This window comes from Akebia trifoliata, chromosome 11, assembly GCF_017979445.1.
Source record: "Akebia trifoliata isolate Shusen 1 chromosome 11, ASM1797944v1, whole genome shotgun sequence".
NCBI lineage: Eukaryota > Viridiplantae > Streptophyta > Magnoliopsida > Ranunculales > Lardizabalaceae > Akebia > Akebia trifoliata.
In genome coordinates this window covers 22563376-22568390 of record NC_141385.1, presented here as the reverse complement: position 1 = coordinate 22568390, position 5015 = coordinate 22563376, and the positions used below count along the sequence as shown (strand labels likewise).

At 34.5% G+C, this 5015-nt stretch overlaps 1 long non-coding RNA gene across 2 annotated transcripts; it reads left to right on the top strand.

The window, feature by feature from the left end:
- The first annotated feature begins 1557 nt into the window (after positions 1-1557).
- Positions 1558-4587, top strand: LOC147391137 (uncharacterized). Of its 2 annotated transcripts, XR_015183249.1 has the most exons (5): positions 1558-1899; positions 2824-2913; positions 3336-3417; positions 3693-3756; positions 4056-4587. It is a non-coding gene; the product is annotated as an uncharacterized LOC147391137 (long non-coding RNA). The 2 variants fall into 2 exon arrangements; XR_015183248.1 differs by lacking the exon at positions 3693-3756.
- Positions 4588-5015: the final 428 nt, after the last annotated feature.

Below are 5015 nucleotides of genomic sequence, written 5' to 3'. Positions count from 1 at the left end.
CTACGATGTTATTGGGGAATATCATGTCCTGACTGGGAGCGATCCAGTCGTGAATCCCAACTCTTTAATTCCAATACTCCACCATTTGTATTATGTATATGTTGTTATATTTCGAATTACAAACTGAGAAGCATGTCTATTATTTCAATGTTGTCAACATTATTTGCATAAAATGGAAAATGTATAATGAGTATGTATGATTGACGTTATGCGTAATTTTTAAACTTTTTAGTTGGTCATCCCTGGCTATATGTACCAGTTGATCGTATTTTATCTTGTAAAACCTTGCATGTATTAAAATGTTCAGTATGCTTTATTCAATCATGCTTAGGAAGGGTTATTAGTAGGAATTGGCTGTGGACTTACTGGGTAACTATTGTTACTCACCCTTTCCTTCCTATTTTTTTTTAGTTTCAGCACTTGCAGCTACCGAGGCAGGCGTAGAGTCAATAATTGAGGAGTATCTGGTCGATCAGATCGACGATCAGAGTTTATTGCCTGATGAGCACTAGGGCCACATCCCTTAGTGTTGTCAGTTTCATCCAAGATGTATGTAGTTTTTGGATTGAGAGTTTAGGCCTATGTTAGAGTGAGAATGTTTTGGTAAGCCTGTATATTGATAAATCTTCCGCACTCTGATCTACTTACATGTTAGATGTAATTAGTCTTCCGCTGGTATTTTTCCTGTATCTACATTTTTATATACAGGTGTTGTTATAAATTGGTTTATCAGATTTGAGTTCCGTAAAACGCTAACATAAACAGAGAAGACCATGCCGAAATTTCGAGGTGTCACCTAGTACCTTGGGATTTGTGTTAGCGTTTGGCGGGGCGTCACAAACAAAAACCCGTTTTTAATTTAAAGAACTTTGAAAAATTGAGTTTCCGACACTTAGCCAAATTTCCACCAGCTTTTCTAGTTTTGGTAGTTTGATGTCGTGCATTTATTGAGACCTTGTTTTGATTAAATTTCGATAGTTTTTCAGTTAAATGATCAAAATAAATTTGAAGATTTAAAAAATGAATGCTGTGTTTGAAAAATTAAATAGTGAAAATATTAGAAAAAGGGAAAAAGGGAAAAAGGGGATAAAATGGTAAAATGTAAAAAATCACGCCTGAGAGGTGATGTCTGCATTTTACATTGTGGTGTTGTGTGTAGGTTGATGAACGGATATCCAGGGATAATAATTTTGGTTACATGTTTATTTATTTTCTGTAGCACGAGGCGTAGTTTAATTTTCACACTGCTAGTTATTTTAGATCGTGAGGCTACTGTTGCATGGTAGGAAATTGGATATCCATTCGCAATCTTGTAATATTAATTTCTATATATATAGGGAGGTGTTCGGCGCCCAAACGGATAACAAACATTTTGGCAAACATTTAGGGACCGTTGGATATAGGATAATTGGACGGATCAGATTCAATTTAATGTATAAATCATAAGTTATATAATATTTACAATGCCACCCTTATTCTTTCCTGTATTTAGTGCCTCATCCCTCTTCTTTAAAACCAACATATTTTTACAGAGAGTGAGAACTCTCTCATTCTCTCTCTCGACAGACGCATTTCTCTCTCACTTTCTCAAACCCTCTCGCGTTCGACATAACCCCTCTCTCTCACTCTCTTTCACTCTTGATCAATATCCGACGGCTCCATCGAACTGAACTCTCTCGACAGACGCCCTTCTCTCAAACCCTCTCACGATCAATAGAACCCTCTCTCTCACTCTCGTTCACTCTCTTTCACTCTCTCAAACCTTCTCTCTCACTCTCTTTCACTCTCGATCAATATCCGACGGCTCCATCAATTTGAAACCCTCTCGCCTTCCTTCTCATTGTTTAAGTTACATCTCTCTCGCACGAACGACGAAGACTCCATCTCCCTCGCAGATAGGTACTCTCTCTCTCTCTCATTGTTTAATATTTCACATAAAAATCAGTTTGATTGGTGATTGTTAGATTTATGGCCATTGATATATGCTTCCAATTCTATAATAACAGTCGCAATCTTAAATGCAACATACCACCTTATTCACCTTGGGATTTACTACTTTTTGTGATGAACAAGCTTTTAGATTACTATTTTATTTGAAGCAATCCATATTTTTCTCCATCTGAATGTGTTTAAGTTTGACTAAGACCACCCAAAGAATTGAACAAAGATTCCAATTAAGTTTGGTAGGGAAGCTTGTAATTTTTTTTTTCTTTATTGTTTTAGGAAATTTCCATTTTGGGATTTTTTTAGGGCTTCCACAATGTGTGCCTAAAAAATATAGTAGAAGGAAAAGAAGAAGAAGAACAATATAAGACTACAATTCTTGGCACATCAAGTAAATGACTTAGGAATTATAATTAAAGATTTAAAATTACTTACAATGAATTGTTCCTACTATTTATGTAAGCTAGTAAGCATTATTGACAATATGAATATAAACTTTAAGAGTCTCTACTGTGAATCTGTGATTGAATTGGATGGCAGAAACAGAAGAAAGATTTCAGCTCGAATGGATAGATGTAAAATTGCTGGAAACATTTAAGGATACCCTTTTTATATCATAGATTACAGAGTGGCAGAATGATCCATTTAGATTCATTGTAGTAGAATGGAAAACCATTTTCATAATTACATCTCACCTTGCCATAAATTGTACTCATCTTTAAAAGAAAAACATAGAAGCAATTCTTTTACTCAACGGGTTTGATAGAAGTGATGCTTCTTTTGTATTTGCATATGTTATCAATTAATTTGAGCATTGCTGCATACTAGAGAGGGCACTAATAAGGTGATTATTTACTTCTTATTTTCGTTATATTTCAGAGAGAATGGAGGAAGTTTGCTAGAGGGAAAAGGCCCCAAAGAGTTATATTTGCTAGAATGTTGGCTTTGGCTGCCCATGCGTTAGTAGAGGTAGGCTTTGGATATGAAGCTCAATCTCATAAGTTTCAATATGCATCGAATACGATTGAATATTTCTTTGTGAAGTGTTGACAATCAGGGAGAGGGAAATCATGAGCCCAAAGATTTATGGGAGGAGCCCTTGATCCTTGCTTCCGCTTGGACTCCTTGTGCTGGCTAAAATAGAGATTTTCCATTATGGGCTTAGTGATCCTGTTTTGTGGTTCTAGATTGTTTTTGTATTTTAAAATTAATGTTTCTGCAGGTATTCTAGATTGTTTTGTCGGCATCTTAATAAGTATTGCATCATGGTCTTTCACGTATGATATAAGTATTGCATCATGATCTTTCTCGTATGATATAAGTATTGCATCATGGTCTTCTAATTTGGATTTTTTTTTTATTGGTCTGATTTGGACATATTGGTGCAACAGATTACTTCAACAGATGGGGCTGGTGGTGATTTTATATAGATTTGCAGTGTTGGATGGAAGATTGTTTAGCTTAGAATCAAAGGTAAGTCTTGATACTGTAGAATGTAGACATTTTCAGTCCATTCTTATTAAGGAACATTAATGAATCCAGTTGGAAAAGCTTGTCTGGTGTACGTGCTAATATGTGCATTCTTCAGCTTGTCCCAAATCCCAAATATGGATATACACACATGATTTTATTAGCACATTTTTATTTTCTCTTTTACTATTTCAAAAGGGAATTGATTTATTGAATACATCTGATATCATTGAAGGCTTGCACTATTTCAAAAGCTGATACCTTCATTTGGTTACCAGATTTTGAATGTGAGCTGAAATTTTTTGATGGTTATGACAACAATTTTTGAAGTCCAAGTTGCAAGTAAGGATTAAGGTTTTAAATTTCTGTTATGTATAAGTTTCAATCAATTTGGGAACCAAACTATATTGTATACAAACCTGAAAATAGTTTCATGGAACATAGAAATCTAATCTATTTTGTCTATTTTGCTTTACTAATAAAAAATATTGAACATGATATTTGAGGTACAATCTTGAGGTGACTTCAGCATTATTCTTTTTTACTTCCTCTCTCCTTATCTTTGTGTATATGTTTTGCTTAAATGTGCTGGAGAAAATCATGTATATGTTTGCTTACTTGATCTGCTTGGTTCATTTCAGGTGGTTGTGGGTAGTTTTATTGCTGATGGGCACAAAGAGTCAAAGTTAAACCAATCAGAACATTCTTCTGCAGTTCCAAAGCATGGATCGGGTGGTGGTGGAATGGTAGGGTCTGGTTGTCCACCATCATGAGGGACCATGAGTGAGTCATCTGGTGGTCTTGGCAGCCCCCTCAACTAGAGCATGGGAGCTTGCAATAACAACAACAACCAACAAGGCATGGCTAACATGCCGTGGAAATAAATTGTTCCCTCGTAATTTTGTATTAGGTGTGGATTTAGTCCATCAGTTTTTAAGTTGTAGTGTCAGCTTTTCATTATGGACTTTTGTATAAGCTTATATTATTAGATGCACCAAGGAAGGATTGTTGGTTAGTTATTTTCAACCTGGCTTTCTGGGAAGTAAATTTCAAGCTAGTAACCATTCTCAACCAGGTGTTTTGGAATTTCAGATTTCTTGATGTTGTGTGGTATCTCTATCACTCTATGATGTCAAATAATTATCCTCAATTTCATTGAGATATTATGTTATAAAGGATCATTGTTTGATATCAACGCTTATTGCATTTGTATGTATTTGAAAGGTTGTTTCACCAAGTGTGACAGTTTGAGTTATGATGTAAATGTTGTTGTGATTGATCATTAAAGTAACACTTTAGAAACAAACACTAAAGCTGTTTTACTCCTTGAATAAAAAATGTGAGGACATTATCTTCCAAAAGAATATCCACATAATCTAGAAACTAAAATCGGATCTGTTTTGGACTTCTCACTTTTGTAGGAACTAATTTTAATATTTATCAAACAAAGCACTTTTGTTCATGTCCTTCACAACAAAATCATCATCATCAAATTGAAAAAGAAAAAAAAAAAAAACAAACACAGACCTAGTACATGATGTACAATAAAGAAACAAAAAAAAAACAAAAAAAAAACAAAAAAAAAAAAAACAAAAAAACAA